The sequence below is a fragment of the Schistocerca gregaria genome, chromosome 4 (genome assembly GCF_023897955.1).
Source record: "Schistocerca gregaria isolate iqSchGreg1 chromosome 4, iqSchGreg1.2, whole genome shotgun sequence".
NCBI lineage: Eukaryota > Metazoa > Arthropoda > Insecta > Orthoptera > Acrididae > Schistocerca > Schistocerca gregaria.
Genome location: NC_064923.1, coordinates 129,299,172 through 129,320,082, shown reverse-complemented (window position 1 = coordinate 129,320,082; position 20,911 = coordinate 129,299,172). Strand labels below are relative to the sequence as shown.

The 20,911-nt window shown below is 44.8% G+C and overlaps 2 non-coding genes across 2 annotated transcripts; both read left to right on the top strand.

Annotated features, from left to right (window-relative positions):
* Nucleotides 1-213: 213 nt before the first annotated feature.
* Trnas-cga (transfer RNA serine (anticodon CGA)) lies at nucleotides 214-288 on the top strand. Its single transcript has one exon. It is a non-coding gene; the product is annotated as a tRNA-Ser (tRNA).
* Nucleotides 289-513: 225 nt separating this feature from the next.
* Nucleotides 514-588, top strand: Trnas-cga (transfer RNA serine (anticodon CGA)). Its single transcript has one exon. It is a non-coding gene; the product is annotated as a tRNA-Ser (tRNA).
* Nucleotides 589-20,911: the final 20,323 nt, after the last annotated feature.

Here is a 20,911-nt window from a genome sequence, read left to right as displayed (position 1 = left end):
TGCCAGGAAGTTTCATATCAGCGCACACTCCGCTGCAGAGTGAAAATCTCATTCTGGAAACATCCCCCAGGCTGTGGCTAAGCCATGTCTCCGCAGTATCCTTTCTTTCAGGAGTGCTAGTTCTGCAAGGTTCGCAGAAGAGCTTCTGTAAAGTTTGGAAGGTAGGAGACGGATACTGGCAGAAGTAAAGCTGTGAGTACCGGGCGTGAGTCGTGCTTCGGTAGCTCAGTTGGTAGAGCACTTGCCCGCGAAAGGCAAAGGTCCCGAGTTCGAGTCTCGGTCGGGCACACAGTTTTAATCTGCCAGGAAGTTTCATATCAGCGCACACTCCGCTGCAGAGTGAAAATCTCATTCTGGAAACATCCCCCAGGCTGTGGCTAAGCCATGTCTCCGCAGTATCCTTTCTTTCAGGAGTGCTAGTTCTGCAAGGTTCGCAGAAGAGCTTCTGTAAAGTTTGGAAGGTAGGAGACGGATACTGGCAGAAGTAAAGCTGTGAGTACCGGGCGTGAGTCGTGCTTCGGTAGCTCAGTTGGTAGAGCACTTGCCCGCGAAAGGCAAAGGTCCCGAGTTCGAGTCTCGGTCGGGCACACAGTTTTAATCTGCCAGGAAGTTTCAGTTTGTCGATGGTTACTATGCTGTGTCTGCATCTTGTGATTGGACTGAGGCAAAAAGAGCAGAAAGATTATATAATATAACCTTGGACGTCGAAGAAATTAGACTCGTTATTCATGGATTTAATTGGTTAGCTCTGAAAAACGAAAATACGACGCTAAGAAGAGAATTTTCAGAGCCTGATATACAGCAAGAGCCTCGGGTACTTGTTCTGCCTTCTTTGGATAGCCACAGGGGGTCGCCGCTGCCACCACCTTCATCCCAAAGAATTAGTTAAGCGCTGTACAATTGCATAGATCAGTTGCGTGTGTTATTATTCAATCATGAGTCTGCCTCCTTTAAACTTGGCATTGAGCAGTCGTACTTTTTCGTTAAACTTTCGCCTAGATGGGGTCCTATCCCAAGTACTACGATGTTTCGAGTATCGTATTTTATTGAACTAAAAAGTAATTATCTTCTTTCATTACTGTTAATAAATTTTGTCTAGTAGTTAATTTCATAATTCTTCAGCGGACCCTATATTTGAAGTACTCTATATATTTTCCATGACAGGATAGTTAAAATTTCACTAAAGTACAACTGCAAAGAGATTACGTAAACTGTTTTGGTTTAATGTTGCTCTTATTCAAATTCCAGATCAGTATTAAGGTTACACGAATAAAATTGGGATCATTCACAATGATTTAGTAGCTAATAAACTTGAAGACCCTGTATCAGGTGAAATTATTATACAGGTATGTAAGCACAGTATTTATATTTTCATGAATATATGGGTAAAGTGCTTCTCTTTTTAACTAAATGTTGAGTTTTGATATGAGTCATTTTATAGAATAGTTTGTGGGTCCCCATGCCAGTCATTAGGCCAGTTTTGCAGTGTACGGTATATTACAATAATACATTGCAATAACAGTACTAAAGAAGTGCAACTTTCATCCTTATAACTTGTGTGTATTATAACAAGTAACTGTTGAGTAAAGTAAGCCGCGCGGGATTAGCCGAGCGGTCTAGGACACTGCAGTCTTAGACTGTTCGGCTGGTCCCGGCAGTGGTTCGAGTCCTACCTCGGGCATGGGTGTGTGTGTTTGTCCTTGGATAATTTAGGTTAAGTAGTGTGTAATCGTAGGGACTGATGACCTTATCAGTTAAGTCCCATCATATTTCACACACATTTGAACATAAAGTAAAGTAAATATCAGTAGCTATCGTTCTTTATAAAGCAAGCGTGTAGGCACTACCAATTTTCCTACTTCGGATGGCATCCGTTTTCTTTACGTAATTACAATTTACTTATCACTAACAGAACCTTGGTTCGAATCCCGTTTGTTATTGTTTTCTTTCAGTAGTAATCTTTTCTAGAAACAATATTCAATCCGATACCTTATCCATTAAGCACAATCACGGTCATTACCAAATCCTTTCAAAGGAGTAACATAATCGGTGTATTGCTAATTTAGTAAAACCAGTAGCGTCATATTTGCCGTTTCCTGTGACAGTACTCTTAGTACTCTTATGGGCTAAGTTTTATAAGTGTTCTGGATATATGGGGTGATCCCGAACTCCGCTGACAAAATATCGGAGCTTGTTCAAGGACATTTTTTCAACATTTTGGTGTACGGGACCTGTGGTCTCAGTTTATCATTCGAATTAGCTTTTTGTTTTTGAAAATACCTTCAGCACAGTGAAAATGCCTGTAATATCAGTCACTAAAACGCACAACACAAAGCGCACAGAATGTCTACGTAAATACTCAGCAAGCCACTGTACAGTGCCTGAAGGAGGATACATTGTACCAACGTTATGATTTCCATTCTTGTTCTTGTAATGCGGCAGCCCTCTGATGCAAAACTACTGTCATGTGGTTACCGTCACTACAGCACAGTTAAGCACTGTCATTTCACTATTGCGTTCAGTGAACCCACACACAGGGTGCATATCGATCAACTCCTTATGAGTAAACATACCCATAGTACTTCTGTGTAGCGTTCTTAACATAGAGCTGACACTGCCGGAATGGTGGAAATGAGCAGTTCAAATGTTCAAATGGCTCTGAGCGCTATGGGACTTAACATCTGAGGTCATCCGTCCCCTAGGACTTAGAACTACTTAAACCTAACTAACCTAAGGACATCTCACACATCCATGCCCGAGACAGGATTTGAACCTGCGATCGTAGCGGTCGCGCGGCTCCAGACTGAAGCGCCTAGAACCGATCGGCCACTCCGGCCGGCCAAATGAGCAGTACTGGGGGCGAAGAGTAAACTGGGCATTATTGTTGTCAGCGGGAAATATCGTGAGCGAATGGAGCAAATTTATTTACAAACAAGACACATATCCCATACCGTCAACACTGGCAATGTAGTGCATACAATTTCAGTGGTAAACATATAGAAAGGTAACTGTGGGCTTGAAATCATATAGAATTCGTTTTCTTCAGCGTGTACAATCTCTAAGGACTGGTCGATGATAGGATACGGAACAAAAACCTTCTAATGAACTGGTGTACGGAAACGCATGGTTTCCATGCTAGGTACCATTTATTATTTTTTATTTTTATTATACGTGCTGTACCATGCAGTCACAGTTACAGTATGCATGGTTTACTCCTAGAGGGCAGTACTGTTCTTTATACGTCATGCCCAAGTGCCCTCTCCTGCCTTAATAATTGATAATGTTGTGTCTGATGCACTTCTCTTGCTGAGTCACGTGGTAGTGGATGTGATAAAGCGTTGTGCACAATGGTTCTGTACTCGAAAATAGTTCATATGGCTCTAAGCACTATGGGACTTACCATCTGAGGTCATCAGTCCTCTAGACTTAGAACTACTTAAACCTAACTATCCTAAGGGCATCACAGACATCCATGCCCGACGCAGGATTCGAACCTGCCACCGTAGCAGCCGCGTGGTTTCGGACTGAATCGCCTAGAACCTCTCGACCACAGCGGCTGGCTCTCTGTATTCGAATCGAGAGCTCGCCGACATGCTATTTACTTACGGAAAGGCAAATGGCAACGGGCGGCGGGCAGCAAGGTTGTAACAGGAGACCTATCCCCGCCGACGACAACCACAGCATTCAATGTTTGCTACAACAGTGCTTCGCCCTTTGTCTGGGGCTGAGTCGTTTCAGCATGTAGGAAATCATGAAGCACGTATCCGAAATGTTCGGACAGCAGACTTAGAGCGAAATGTGATCAGCACTGTGGAAGGTGACCGCCGTGTGGGACATTCTCCATGACAATTGTTACAACTCTTATCACTTACAGCTTGTACAGGGCTTACTAGCAACAAATTTCCAACATTGGGAGTAGTTTTGTCACTAGTTTACCAGGCATCCACGATTACGGGTCTTGTGTCAACGATACTAATCATAAATGAGGCCATCTTTAGGCAGAGTGGTATCTTCAACTTCCATAACAGTCATCTGTGGTAAATTATGCATTATCCCCTTGGCATGGTGACAGCGAATCATCGGCATTGTTGCACCTGGAATGTGTGGTCCGGGATAATTGATGATCGTATTTTGGAAACAGTCTTCCTTCTACGTCGCCTAACAGGCCGGAACTATTGGTATTTCTTTCGGGTGATGATTTTAAAGGTTATGTGGCTGCTTCATGACGGTACTCCAGCCCACTGACCCGTTAACGCCCTGAATACCTCAATCGTGTCTTCCCTGGTCGATAGATCGGAACGAGGGGGTCCAGTTGCATGGCCTGCTCGTTTCCTGATCTCAGCCAGTGCGATTGGTCATTTCAAAAGCATCCTGTATGCGGAGATCGATCCAGATGTGGAGACAATGGAGCAGCGTATTCACGCTACCCTTTATACAGTTCGCATGCAGCCTGGCCGATGTGAACGTGTGAGACAAAACATGCTACGGAGCTTACAAGCATCCATTGAGGCACATGGAAACCATTTTCAGCAGATACTGTAACTGTGACTGCATGGCACAGCGCGCATTAGGTCGCAGTCTCTGTAACAATATATGATTGAATAAATGGTCTATAGCACGCAAACCATGGATTTCCGGACATAAGTTCATAGACTTTTTTTGTACCATATCCTCTCATCGATCAATCCATAGTGTTTATACACAGTGGAAAAAAATCACCCTGTATATTTCCCAAAAGTATTATGTAGTCCACAAAAATGATTTATGCACAAATATAAACGCAAACTCGCCGAGTTTGTATTGTGCCCACCATCTAGAATTACGAGTCAAGTACCTTGGCAAAATGGCGACAAAACAAGAAAAGAGTTTTTGTGTGTTGGAATACACGAGATATTTATCTATTGCAACAGTGAAGGGTGAATTCAGAAGGAAATCTGGAAAACAACTTCCCACTAAACACAGCATTGTGAGTTCGTATGGACAATTTAAGGTCAATAGTTATCTCTGTAAACAGAAAACCACTTCCCAACCTGGTGTGCTCTATGGCCCGCAGGGAAGGTGAGGGATGGTTTCGTACGCAGTCCAAAAAGATCAACGGTCCGCGAAAACCACCAACTACCGATACCACAACAAACTGCGTGAACATTTTCGACGACAGCTACGCTTCAAACCGTACTCTCTGCAGCTCGTGCAACAATTGAAACCGGAAGATTTGGTCAATGCCTGCAGTTTTTCATCATAATGGAGGAAGTACTTAAGGATGAAGATTTTACCCCCTCGGCCCCCGCTCCCAAACTGATATTCAGCACGAAGCAATCATCCCTTTGTATGGAAAGATTAATCGCCACAATGTGGGAGTGTGGGGTTCTGAAAATCGCCATGAAATAGTGGCGCATGAACGAGATCTGTCGAAGAGAAATGTTTTCTGTTCACTGACGAAGCTGTATCAGCCCTTTTTCTTCTGTGAGAAGACTTTAACGGGTGCGTCTTACTTTGATATGTTGCAGTGTTGCAGTTGTGGTTGCTGCCACAACTGGCTTCTGATTCCAGAATTTCGTCATCCAACGAGACGGGGCACCCCCTCGTTGGAGCATCGATGTTCGTAGCTACAGGGGTGGTGAAGATGGTGTGACTGTTGGCTTCTTCTCTCGGACATGCATCGTAAGATTAGAGGAAGCCTTTATCCAGCAGTGAATGCCAAATGGCTGATGATCGCGTTGATAGTAGTTGTAGGAATACTAAACCTAGTTTCCTTCCTCGTTGGATCACTTTTGTAAGGATATTGAACATTGCGTGGTATTACAGTTAAAAGATAACAAAAATAACGTAACTAATAGTAGAGACATTTACTTACTTACAGCTCTAGTTTGACAAGGGTGGGACAGTAGACGACTGCTGCCCTGAAGTAGGAACCATTCCGGCCTTTGCGTTAAGTAATTTGAGAAAACCATGAAAAACCTAACTCGTGATGACTAGATAAAGACTAGATCTCCAACTCCCGAATACAAAGCCAATCTACACTCCTGGAAATGGAAAAAAGAACACATTGACACCGGTGTGTCAGACCCACCATACTTGCTCCGGACACTGCGAGAGGGCTGTACAAGCAATGATCACACGCACGGCACAGCAGACACACCAGGAACCGCGGTGTTGGCCGTCGAATGGCGCTAGCTGCGCAGAATTTGTTCACCGCCGCCGTCAGTGTCAGCCAGTTTGCCGTGGCATACGGAGCTCCAACGCAGTCTTTAACACTGGTAGCATGCCGCGACAGCGTGGACGTGAACCGTATGTGCAGTTGACGGACTTTGAGCGAGGGCGTATCGTGGGCATGCGGGAGGCCGGGCGGACGTACCGCCGAATTGCTCAACACGTGAGGCGTGAGGTCTCCACAGTACATCGATGTTGTCGCCAGTGGTCGGCGGAAGGTGCACGTGCCCGTCGACCTGGGACCGGACCGCAGCGACGCACGGATGCACGCCAAGATCATAGGATACTACGCAGTGCCGTAGGGGACCGCACCGCCACTTCCCAGCAAATTAGGGACACTGTTGCTCCTGGGGTATCGGCGAGGACCATTCGCAACCGTCTCCATGAAGCTGGGCTACGGTCCCGCACACCGTTAGGCCGTCTTCCGCTCACGCCCCAACATCGTGCAGCCCGCCTCCAGTGGTGTCGCGACAGGCGTGAATGGAGGGACGAATGGAGACGTGTCGTCTTCAGCGATGAGAGTCGCTTCTGCCTTGGTGCCAATGATGGTTGTATGCGTGTTTAGCGCCGTGCAGGTGAGCGCCACAATCAGGACTGCATACGACCGAGGCACACAGGGCCAACACCCGGCATCATGGTGTGGGGAGCGATCTCCTACACTGGCCGTACACCTATGGTGATCGTCGAGGGGACACTGAATAATGCACGGTACATCCAAACCGTCATCGAACCCATCGTTCTACCATTCCTAGACCGGCAAGGGAACTTGCTGTTCCAACAGGACAATGCACGTCCGCATGTACCCCGTGCCACCCTACGTGCTCTAGAAGGTGTAAGTCAACTACCCTAGCCAGCAAGATCTCCGTATCTGTCCCCCATTGAGCATGTTTGGGACTGGATGAAGCGTCGTCTCACGCGGTCTGCACGTCCAGCACGAACGCTGGTCCAACTGAGGCGCCAGGTGGAAATGGCATGGCAAGCCGTACCACAGGACTACATCCAGAATCTCTACGATCGTCTCCATGGGAGAATAGCAGCCTGCATTGCTGCGAAAGGTGGATATACACTGTACTAGTGCCAACATTGTGCATGCTCTGTTGCCTGTGTCTATGTGCCTGTGGTTCTGTCAGTGTGATCATGTGATGTATCTGACCGCAGGTATGTGTCAATAAAGTTTCCCCTTCCTGGGACAATGAATTCACGGTGTTATTATTTCAATTTCCAGGAGTGTATTTAGAATAGTGCTCCTCACTGGGTTTACCCAAGCGCATAATACTGTTCCAGAAAGAAGTTACTTAACAATATCCAGGATAGCGCTACACTGTTCATTTTTTTCTCAGTCCCAGACACTGCACACACTACACACACAAAATTTCGTAATGCAATACTACACACACAATAAGCTGAAGTTAGATCAATTGAGTCGATGTTTGTTTTTCATTTTGTGTAGCGCAACTTCTCATTTTCTAGCCTGAGAAATCGAATCAGCATCCTTCCGTAATGGGTGACATATTGACTTCAGAAGAAGGATAAGGTACCAGTATTATACATTGCTATCCCTGTCAATCCAGAATGTTTCGAGATTGGGTTAATAAAAACAGATAAACGCTAAGATGATGGTTTTAATGTTTGAGGTGTTCGATATACTATCTCCCCTCAACCTCTCCTCCCCCCACCCTCTTGAGTAAAATGCACAGAATAGTAAATTTAAAGTAGATATTCTTGGAGTAGTGAAGCAACTTAAACCAACTAATAAAAGAAAGTCTATCGGTCGAGGTCCCTTTCAGAGTAAGCTGATAGACTAGCTCTCAAGACGACAATTCGTACACAAAGGCTGGAAAGTTGCGCAGGTCACACCGAAATTCAAGATAGGTGCTAGGAATAATTCGCTGAATTACCGGTCCAAATCATTCACGTCAATATCAAGCAGGATTTTGGAACATATATTGTGTTCTAACATTATGAATTACCCCGAAGAGAACGGTCTGTTGACACACAGTCAACACAGGTTTTGAAAACATCGTTCTTGTGAAACACAACCGGCTCTTTACTTGCACGACATGTTGATTGCTATCGACAAGGAATTTCCAATTGATTCCGTATTTCTAGATTACCAGAAGGGTTTTGACACTGCACCACACAAGCGGCTAGTAGCGAAATCGCCTGATTATGGAATATCGTCTCAGTTATGTGACTGGACTCGTTATTTCCTGTCTGAGAGGTCACTGTTCGTAGTAACTGACGGAAAGTCATAGGGTAAAACAAAAGTGTTTTCTGATAGTGTTACAGGCCCTCCGCTGTTCCTTAACTATGTAAACGATTTAGGAGACAATCTGACCAGCCATCCTAGGGTGTTTCCAGTCGGAGCTGTCGTTTATCGTCTAGTGAGGTCATCAGAAGATAAAAAAATTGCAAAACAATTTAGAAAAGATATCTGTATGGTTCAAAAATTGGCAGCTGACCCTAAATAATGAAAAGTGTGAGTTCATCCTCATGAGAGCTAAAAGCAGTTTGTTAAACTTCGGTTACATTAAAAATTAGTCAAATCTGAAGGCTGTGAATTCAATTAAAGACCTAGGAATTACAATCACGAACAACTTAAATTGGAAAGAACGCATAGAAAATGTTATGGGGAAAGCAAAACAAAGACTGCGTTTTATGGGAAGAACACTTAGAAAATGTAACAGATCTGCTAAAGAGACTGCCTGCACTACGTTTGTCCGTCCCCTAGAGTACTGCTGCGCGTTCTGCGATCCTTACCAGATAGAATTAACGGAGTACATGGAGAAAGTTCAAACAAGAGCAGCACGTTTTGTATTACCTCAAAATAGGGGAAATAGTGTCACTGACATGATACAGGATTGGGGTGGACATAATTAAAACAAAGGCGTTTTTCGTTGAGGCGGAATCTTCTCGCGAAAATTCGATCACTAACTTTCTTCTACGAATGCGAAAATATTTTATTGACCTGACCTACATAGGGAGAAACGATCATTAAAATAAAATAAGGGAAATCAGAGCCAGCATAGAAAGATATAAGTGTTTCTTTTTTCCTCGCGCTGTTCGAGACTGGAATGATAGTGAACTGTTGTGAAGGTGGTTCGATGAATATTCTGCCAGGCACTTAAGGGTGATTTGCGGAGCGTCCATGTAGATGTAGATGTAGTTGTAGATTCTTAAAAACGTGTGAAACTGTCAGAAACTTCTTCTGTGCTATGTTGTTCAACTCACGCGGTACATTCGCATTTTCTTCGGCTTTGGCGAACCATGAGAGACCCATTCTGCAGTTTTTGTTTTGTGGTCGGTTCATATTGATAACAACATATCTCGTCACCTGTAACAATTTTCTCCAGAAAATGAACGTCCACGTTTTGCATTTCAGTCAAGTCGCAAAAGGAGTCACGCGTAGGAGTTTTTGTTGAGGAATCATGGCGTGTGGGGCAAACGTAGCGCACCTTCTTCTCTTCTGCAAAACATTCTGGACATAGTTTTGACCACTTAATTCACAAATGTTCAGTTCGCTACTTCACTGATATTTGTGACACAAGCACGCTGACATACTATGGGCACACGTCCACTACTACACTGCCAGCTAACAACTGACTGATCTAGTGCCCATCTGTTGTTTACAGTCGCTGGTTCAACCACCTTAGTTACTGCCCTGACGTAGATTATACGTCAGGAGTTAGATCAGCCTAGGAAATTGTTGGAGAAACGGTATAGCTTTGGAAATAAAGTTTTCCAGAAAAAAACAGGAAAACACGTAGTGTGTAAGTGTTTTGTCAAATAATAGATATTTTATCATCGTTGTTATTATTTATTTTTTTTCCAGTTTAGTTTTTACCGGACCATACCTAATCTTATCTAATTACTCCTCCAATTTACAGAATGTATTGTTCAACAGGAACTTTTACCTTCCTTTTCAAATAAATATGTTTTAGTAATGTCTTTGATCTCCTTTGCAAATTTATTGTACATATTTATTCCTTGGTACAGAATGCTGTTTTGCATTTTATGTTTGTTCTTTCTTGTTAAACTTTAGTCTATATGTGGATCCTTTGTCATTGACAGAACTGTTTAAGCAGTAATAATAAGTAGTATTTTTCATGTGCACAACTAACTGATAAATGTACACACATGGTGTAAAAATCGGCAATGTTCTGAAAATATCTTTGCAATGAGCTCGCCTACGTTTCTTATTTTTTGCTATCATTCTCATGGCCCCTTTCGGCAGTTTGAAAACTGCCTTCATATTTTTTGCATTTGTTTCCCAGAAAAGAATTCCATAGTTGTGAACTGAGTATGATTCTGATGATGTTGAAATGTGACCTCTGTGATGCACTTAATTGTGATTTACGATGTACAGTTGTGGAGGCAGACGCAGAAAGGTGTCGCTCGAGAGGCAGGAGACGGTCTAACAGCGGAAGAGCCACAGACGTGACCAAACAAACGACTACTGCGGAAATACCTTACGCAAACGTTCGCCGTTTGCTCGGGACGTCTCATGTTTTTAACAGAGCGGCATTGCAGTAGTATACATTCACCAAAACACGTGCCTAAACGTACGTTGGTTTCAGTTCTTATCGAAAAAAATTACTAAATATCCGAAAATGTCGTGCAAAAGCCACTAACTGAGGATTTGACCGCGAAGTTCTGTCAAATTGCTGGGATATTAATGTCGGCGCTTTACCCGCTAATCCAACATGGCCCATAAATTTTCTATCTCATTCAGTTCAGGTAATCTGGCAGGTTAGTCGAGACGCAATAGGGTCGGGGGGTAGGGTGGGGGTGGGGGTGGGGGGTGGGGGGAGGGTTCCGAAAACCTTTCACATATTCTTCCAGCCCGATGAGTTTTGCCGCTGTCGCCCTGAAAACTAGTGTCATTGATGGGCTCTTGCTCAGCAATCGACTCAAAATGATTATTGCCAGCAGTTCCCGTCGCAATGTTCTCTCGCTGGCAGGTTGGAATGGACCTTCACTCACAACTTGCACCAAATCCAGTCGGGGACGGAAACGACTTTGGTTCACAAGCTGTGAAACGCGTCTCTGGTCCCTCCCAGTCATGATCTTTTTCCTACCACAATTCTGACGTCGTGTTTCGTAACCACGTGTGTTACACCACTGCATGTAGAAATGTTGAACAGTCCGCAACGAAACACCAACAAACGCAGAAACTGGATACATCTTAAGGCCATAAAATGGCCAAACACGATTGTCCCTTTTGGTCACTCTTTCATGTTCTTACATTTACCCATGCTTACGTGTAATAACCGTTTGAAACATAATTCTCTTACTGATCGTTATTTCATTATGCTTACATAGAGGTAAGAGGCAGTGCGCGAGCTGTTGAGCACGTGAATCGATCGCTGCGCTGTCTATAAAGTCTTAACGATTCGAAACTTCCTGGCAGATTAAAACTGTGTGCCCGACCGAGACTCGAACTCGAGACCTTTGCCCGTTGAAAGGCAAAGGTCTCGAGTTCGAGTCTCGGTCGGGCACACAGTTTTAATCTGCCAGGAAGTTTCATATCAGCGCACACTCCGCTGCAGAGTGAAAATCTCATTCTGGGAACTTCCCCCAGGCTTGGCTAAGCCATGTCTCCGCAGTATCCTTTCTTTCAGGAGTGCTAGTTCTGCAAGGTTCGCAGAAGAGCTTCTGTAAAGTTTGGAAGGTAGGAGACGGATACTGGAAGAAGTAAAGCTCTGAGTACCGGACGTGAGTCGTGCTTCGGTAGCTCAGTTGGTAGAGCACTTGCCCGCGTAAGGCAAAGGTCTCGAGTTCGAGTCTCGGTCGGGCACACAGTTTTAATCTGCCAGGAAGTTTCATATCAGCGCACACTCCGCTGCAGAGTGAAAATCTCATTCTCTTAACGATTCATCTGTGCGTGCGCTCTTTTGTGATCAGTTTTTTGTCCAGCAAACTTATATGTCGGCACTTGTCTGTACGAGGGATAGTGGAATTGATATTCGTAAGATTGGGGCTAACACTAACCGCGAATCGGAACACAAACATTACTTATAGAACCGTAAGACATGTCCATAGCGAACGTCTCGTCATGTTTGGCTGAAACTGCTCGAAATGTAATTGTTCTGTCAATTCAGTACTGCACTTACGTAATCCAGTGTGCAATATTTAGCGAAGTTCGAGCAGTTTCATCTCTGGCGAGCTGGGGCCAGTGATATAAACAATTTTTTAATTGCTACCTTCGGGAAGCTAGCTTTTTGGCCGAAATTTTCTTGGGTTGGTATTCTCTGACCGCCGGCGAGGACGCTAGAGGATCCCGTTAGGAAGAGAGGGGGTAAAAAGCTCGTTTTTCCTACGGTAACGTTCAAATTGACTCTTTCTGCGGCAGCCGGTATGATCGGACGTGTACAGCGTAGATTGGCATTAAAAGATAGGTAATACAGCTGCATTATTCCACCAACTGCTGGCTTAGTTTCCACATTCCTTGCATTTTCACTGCAGTGGTATGTCGTAACCACGAGTGTTGATTGTTCATTATACGTGGGCGTGCTGAAAAGTAAAGCATCCGAATTTTTAAAGTGAAAACTCTTAAAGCCTATCAACTAAAACTAACGTTATTAACATTCCACATCTTTATTCTTAAAGCTTACCTACTTATTTCTCAACATATTCACCCTGGCGACGAACTAATTTCTCCCAGCCAGAGACCAGTTTACTGATGCCGCCGCGGTAGAAAAATTTTCTTGACGGGGCTACGACGACAGCTCTCCTTGCACCGCTTCAACAACATCAAAGTGAAGTCCACGAAGGCGCTCTGTAAGTGTTTGAACAGATGAAAATCGGATGGGACCAAGTCGGGACTGTATTGAGGATGATTAACGACAGTGAAACCTGAGGCGAAGGATTGCTGCCAATATTGCGGCGTTCGTGTGTGGTCTGGTATTATGCTGAGAGGGCGCTCCACGTGTGGACAAACTGTTCGATTTCGAAACTCGATTACAGCACCCTGTTTCTCACGCACCGACATAGTTATCTTACACACCGTCATTACAGTTCGGAGCCCTCTAGCTGCAGAGGACTGCAAACATGTAAACATGAAGAATAAAAATGTAGGAAGTTAATAATTTATTTAAAAAGCTTTAATAGTTTTCACACAAAAAAATCGGAGGAATTACACTCCTGGAAATGGAAAAAGGAACACATTGACACCGGTGTTTCAGACTCACCATACTTGCTCCGGACACTGCGAGAGGGCTGTACAAGCAATGATCACACGCACGGCACAGCGGACACACCAGAAACCGCGGTGTTGGCCGTCGAATGGCGCTAGCTGCGCAGCATTTGTGCACCGCCGCCGTCAGTGTCAGCCAGTTTGCCGTGGCATACGGAGCTCCATCGCAGTCTTTAACACTTGTAGCATGCCGCGACAGCGTGGACGTGAACCGTATGTGCAGTTGACGGACTTTGAGCGAGGGCGTATAGTGGGAATGCGGGAGGCCGGGTGAACCTACCGCCGAATTGCTCAACACGTGGGGCATGAGGTCTCCACAGTACATCGATGTTGTCGCCAGTGGTCGGCGGAAGGTGCGCGTGCCCGTCGACCTGGGACCGGACCGCAGCGACTCACGGATGCACGCCAAGACCGTAGGATCTTACGCAGTGCCGTAGGGGACCGCACCGCCACTTCCCAGCAAATTAGGGACACTGTTGCTCCTGGGGTATCGGCGAGGACCATTCGCAACCGTCTCCATGAAGCTGGGCTACGGTCCCGCACACCGTTAGGCCGTCTTCCACTCACGCCCCAACATCGTGCAGCCCGCCTCCAGTGGTGTCGCGACAGGCGTGAATGGAGGGACGAATGGAGACGTGTCGTCTTCAGCGATGAGAGTCGCTTCTGCCTTGGTGCCAATGATGGTCGTATGCGTGTTTGGCGCCGTACAGGTGAGCGCCACAATCAGGACTGCATACGACCGAGGCACACAGGGCCAACACCCGGCATCATGGTGTGGGGAGCGATCTCCTGCACTGGCCGTACACCTCTGGTGATCGTCGAGGGGACACTGAATAGTGCACGGTACATCCAAACCGTCATCGAACCCATCGTTCTACCATTCCTAGACCGGCAAGGGAACTTGCTGTTCCAACAGGACAATGCACGTCCGCATGTATCCCGTGCCACCCAACGTGCTCTAGAAGGTGTAAGTCAACTACCCTGGCCAGCAAGATCTACGGATCTGTCCCCCATTGAGCATGTTTGGGACTGGATGAAGCGTCGTCTCACGCGGTCTGCACGTCCAGCACGAACGGTGGTCCAACTGAGGCGCCAGGTGGAAATGGCATGGCAAGCCGTTCCACAGGACTACATCCAGCATCTCTACGATCGTCTCCATGGGAGAATAGCAGCGTGCATTGCTGCGAAAGGTGGATATACACTGTACTAGTGCCGACATTGTGCATGCTCTGTTGCCTGTGTCTATGTGCCTGTGGTTCTGTCAGTGTGATCATGTGATGTATCTGACCCCAGGAATGTGTCAATAAAGTTTCCCCTTCCTGGGACAATGAATTCACGGTGTTCTTATTTCAATTTCCAGGAGTGTATTTTTCAGCACGCCTTCGTACTCAGGTTGTGAAGACCTGACACCCAAACCTCCAGATGTCAGACAGCCAAATGTATACCAAACGTTGTATACCGACAGAGTATCACTCGAAACACCAATATCGTTTCTCCTATGAGCTGTCGTCTAGGAGGACGTGGGTAAACGGATAGTAATAAGGACCACTTGATCTATGGAGCACAGGAAAAGCACAACTGTGTCTATCTTGTAAAACGCACGTGGGGAAGTCGGTAGAGGGTTAGTTCGTTGTGCCAAGAGTCAAGTGTTCCAGCCCTGGTCAGGCCAGTTTCTTTACAGTAGTACATATCAAACTTTTGTACGGAACAAGTTCCTGAAACGTAAAAGGACTGTTCGGAACTTGTAGATGTACGGCAGTTCAGCAAACTAGCAGTCACTTCTTCTTATTATTTATTATTATTATTACTGTTAACACTTCCGCACGTCTGATGCAACAGTTCTTTTATTCTTCTTGTCTGCCAGTTTGCGTTTATTCTATGCAACTGCAAATATACTCTATAGCTTTTCTGCGCGACAGGCCATTAAAATTGCTACACCAAGAAGAAATGCAGTTGGTAAACGGGTATTCATTGGACAAATATATTATACTAGAACTGACATGTGATTATATTTGCACACAATTTGGGTGCACAGATCCTGAGAAATCAGTACCCAGAACAACCACCTCTGGCCATAATAACGGCCTTGATATGCCTGGGCATTGAGTCAAACACAGCTTGGATGGCGTTTACAGGTACAGCTGCCCATGCAGCTTCAACACGATACCACAGTTCATCAAGAGTAGTGACTGGCGTATTGTGACGAGCCACATGCTCGGCCACCATTGACCAGACGTTTTCAATTCGTAAGAGATCTGGAGAATGTGCTGGCCAGGGCAGCAGTCGAACATTTTCTGTATCCAGAAAGGCCCGTACAGGACCTGCAACATGCAGTCGTGCATTATCTTGCTGAAATGTAGGGTTTCGCAGGGATCAATTGAAGGGTAGAGCCACGGGTCGTAACACATCTGAAATGTAACGTCCACTGTTCCAAACGCCGTCAATGCGGTAACCGATACGTGTAATCTATGGCACCCAATACCATCACGCAGGGTGATACGGAATATGGCGCTGATGAATACACGCTTCCAATGTGCGATTACCGCGATGACGTCAAACACGGATGCGACCATCATGCTGCTGTAAACAGAACCTGGATTCATCCGAAAATATGACGTTTCGCCATTCGTGTACCCAGGTTCGTCGTTCAATATACCATCGCAGGCGCTCTCCTGTCTATGATGCAGCGTCAAGGGTAACCGCAGCCATGGTCTCCTAGCTAATAGTCCATGCTGCTCCAAACGTCGTCGAACTGTTGGTGCAGATGGTTGTTGTCTTACAAACGTCCCCATCAGTTGACTCAGGGACCGAGACGTGGGTGCACGATCCGTTACAGCCAAGCGGATAAAATGACTATCATCTCGACTGCTAGTGATACGAGGCCGTTGGGATCCAGCACGGCGTTCCGTGATTACTCTTCTGAACCCACCGATTCCATATTCTGCTAACAATCATTGGATCTCGACCAACGCGAGCAGCAATGTCGCGATACGATAAACCACAATCGCGATAGGCTACAATCCGCCCTTTATAAAAGTCGGAAACGTGATGGTACGCATTTTTCCTCCTTACACGAGGCATCACAACAATGTTTCACCAGGATACGCCGGTCACCTACTGTTTCAGTATGAGAAATCGGCTGGAAACTTTCCTCCTGCCAGCACGTTGTAAGTGTCACCACCGGTGCCAACCTTGTGTGAATGCTTTGAAAAGCTAATCGTTTACAGATAATCGCATCGTCTTCCTGTCGGTTAAATTTCGCGTCTATAGCTCGTCATCTTCGTGGTGTAGCAATTTTAATGGCCAGTCGTGTACTTACAAATAACCAAAGCTAAAGTGAGCTGCCGATAGAACATTGCTACACACTCCCAACAATCGTTTTATATGTCAGGAACGTGTTGCCCCATATAACAGTTTCGCATGTACAACAGTACAGAAATCGCCAAGCCCAAGGCTCGAAGCCTGCAACCGTCGGTTTCTACAAGACAGACGCCCACAGATATACTTTTACTGTGGTCCGTAGGTCATGTGTTACCTATAACTAATCGTTTACGCACGTCCTCCTGGACGGCATCATACAGCACAAACTATGTCGGAGGTCTGGTTAACACCCCTTCGACATACAAAGTTTTGTAACAATCTAATTGTCTGACATCGGGAAGTTTGTGTGTGAGATACCGCACGTGCCATGGATAAACTATGAATGTCCTCACTATTTTGAGCCAAGTCAGTTATGGTTATGCCACATTTATTTGGTTGCTTGGTTGATTTGAGGGAGTGGGCCAAACAGCGAGGCCATCAGTCCCACAGGTTTGAACCTTCGTCCTCCCGAATGCGAGTTCAGTGTGCTAACCACTGCGCCACCTCGCTCGGTATTTATTGTACGTTTCTTCCAGTTAACTGATTGTGTCAGCTGCAGTATGCCATTTGCGATCTCACGTGGTCATTATTCCCTTTCTTTCCTCAAGGATCCCATAACTCGATTCTCTAAACCTTAGCCTTGTTAACTTGGATCGAAAGTGTTCGTCATTCTGGGGAAGCACTTGGAACGAGTGAGAATTTTTAAAAGTATTCTTGTGATGAGCGTATTCTCGAAATGATAAATAAATGAATAATTTCAAAACAGTAATTGTACCTTTTTCATAACTTACAAATAATTTACTTTTTCTTTCGTGAGAACGATGGTGTCACTGGAAGTTGGGAGGAGGGTTGTATTTAGGTCTTGGAAGAAAGGCTGGCAGGTATCGGTAAAACTATCATGATGGTATTAAAAGTATTTTGCGATATGATAACCACAGATACGGTTCAAACAGCTCATTGAATTCTGATTGCGTTATCCGTTGGCGAAACATAGATAGGGCAAATACTCAGATTGCGTAAATTACTCAAACATCGGTAATAACGAGATACAGGCTTCACACTTAGCCGGACAGATACAGACAGACGAATAAGTTACAACGGCAATGTTCTGCCATAGTCTTGAGAAATGTGTCATCTAATCACAGGCAACATACTCTCCCAAATCAAAAGAGAAAGAAGTACACTTGCAAAAGACCAGTTGCTCGAACGTGTAGCGGATGAAACGGTCGTCTTCTGTTCCTGTTGAGAAATCACCTCGGCGATCGAAATTTCGAGGCTGTTGGGGAACGCCAAATCTCTCTTGTCACATGCGCCAGTTTGTCCACCTCGAAGAAGAGAGGTGTTTCCCCGACCTCCGGTGAAGCACGTTTCACCTGCCCGTTTGCTATCGATTAGTACTACTGCCTGCATTAAAATGAAACCTCAATATGTTAACTAATGCGTGTATGACAGATAGATTACCTTTACTTCAGGGTCATTTAACTGATACAGAATTGCGATAATCACGACGACGTTCGCCAATGACGGCGTACGACCCATCTATAGGGTGATTCCGTGAGGATGTTACAAACTTTCAGGGATGATGGAGAAGGCTAAATGTATCAGTTTGGGGTAACGGACCCGGGTCTAGAAACGACCGACTCGGAATACGTGGTAATATGGGCCAAAACTGTAAAAAAGCCTAGTAAATACGGGACTTAAAATGTATAACTTAAGAGATATGAGTACTTGTTCATTTCTTCTACCACAAGCTCCTATAATTTTGGACGAGGCAGTACGGACCAAAACAAGAAAACATGTCCAGTAAATATGGGCTTCAAAATGCATACTTTACGAGCTACGGTGATTTGTTCACTAGAAGTGATGTATTTCACAGTAGCGAAGATGAACAAGTGCTAAGAGCTCTCAAGGCATGCTTTTTAGAGCCTATATTTACTGAACTTTTCTTCTGTTTTTGGTCCATACTATAGTCTCTGAAAGTAACCAACCCTAAAATCTTTGCAACAACTGTACCAGTATATGTATTCCACTGTCAGGTGTGTCAGAACGATTTTCACGTATAGCTTTTGTATCGATCATGTCCGCAATAGGGTCCCTTACATTCAGTTTTCTCCAACGTCCCTGAAAGCTTGAAACATCTTGTCTAATACCAATCTTCTATATCGAATTCTGGCACCCGCTACAGCTCCAGGTAGCATATCTAACGGCTTTCAGGGGCAGCAAAAACTTGGTTTCAGTATTTCACGTAATTATTGATCGAATTTAAAAACTGAAAATGGTGTCGTAATACTCATTTACCGGTAAAATCGTGTGTTAAAAGTTTGACGTAATAAGGCAAGCACTATAGTTAGAAGCTGTGGCTTTTTCAGCGTAACTGCCGGCGAACAAACACCCGAACTTTGTTCATCCAGCATTTGGGAATTACAGCATTTAGCGGCTTCCAAAGAACTTTATACACAATTTCAAACCTTTAGCACACTGACACTCTCTACAAAATGATAAATAAAAAAGAAGTTATTTCATTTTTGGTGCTCATGCAGTAAAATTTCACCATGAGACACGATGTTTTAATTTGTTACTTATTTACTATTAACTCTATTCAGAGCATACTTTGCAAGCAGTATGTACGTGTAAGGCTGAATATATAAATAAAATTATATCACTGTACGAAATATAGTTCGGGAGATGTTGTTATTGTTGTTGTTGTTGTTGTTGTTGTTGTGGTCTTCCGTCCAAAGACTGGTTTGATGAGGCTTTCTATGCTACTTTATCCTGTGCAAGTCTCTTCACCCCCGAATAACTGCTGCAGCTTACATCCTTCTTAATCTGCTTACTATAATCATCTCTCGAATCCCCTCTATAAATGTTACACCGCCCCGCCCCACCTTTCTCTCCAACACTAAATTGACGATCCCTTAATGTCTCAGAGCGCGTCCTATCTACCGATTCCTTCTTTTTGTCGAGGTGGTAAAAAGGTCTTGTCTCTTCAGTTCTGTTCAGTACCACCTCATTTGTTACATAATCTACTCATCTAATTTTCAGCCTCCTTCTGTACCAGCACATTTCAAATGCTTCTTTTTTTCTTGTCTGAACTGTTTATCGTACATGTTTCTCTTCCACACATGGCCACTCGCCAGACAAATACTTTCGAAAAGGCCTTCTAACACTTTACATTCGGCATTAACAAATTTCCCTTTCGCAGAAACGCTTTTCTTGCCTCTCCAAAAATAGAGAGCCGATTACCAAGAAGATTACCAAGAATATATTCATCCAGTGCTTCATGATCAGAGCACTTAGCTAGTTCTAATACACTTCCGGCATAATTTCAAACCTTCTCTAAATTTCTTCTCGCTTACATGCTTAACGTCGAATATTTAATACATTAACTCATTTACAAAGTAATCAGACAAATGGCTCTGAGCACTATGGGACTTAGCGTCTAAGGTCATCAGTCCCATAGAACTTAGAACTACTTAAACCTAACTAACCTAAGGACATCACACACATCCATGCCCGAGGCAGGATTCGAACCTGCGACCGTAGCGGTCGCGCGGTTCTAGACTGTAGCGCCCAGAACCGCTTGGCCACCCCGGCCGGCAATTATCAGACATCTGACTCTGTTTTATGCATGCGATTTCTGTTCTTTAAAGAATCGGGGCTTACTGGCGAGATTCTAATACAGTAACAGCTACCCCTTATATTCCGCGTTTAACTCTGCTTTGGAGAAAAGTGTCTCTTAGTGAAAGGGGAGGAGAGAGGACGAGAGCAGGTTTTTATTGAGGGTCTTTCTTTCTGGCAATAGTTTTCCGCGGAAGTTAGCTGGGCTGAAATTAAGAATCAGAGAGTGTCTGTCCCACCGGCGCGGTGTAGGCTGCCTCAGTACCACTCTTTGGGAACACATTATCTGCAAAGCCGATACACGAAACTACTCGCTTCCCAACTAGACATTGATCTTAGGCATTTAGCAACCCATAAATACGTTTACCCCTCGTATTTCACTTTTCATCACAGAAAGAGAAGATGATGAATAGCTTTCTTTACCTGCCAGGAGTACACTTGTTTCTGTGGAGTTCATTGCCTCCATTCGGCGTACTGGGCGAAGAAATTGGAGATGTAGTATAAGAGACGCGTTCTGAATTTCAAATG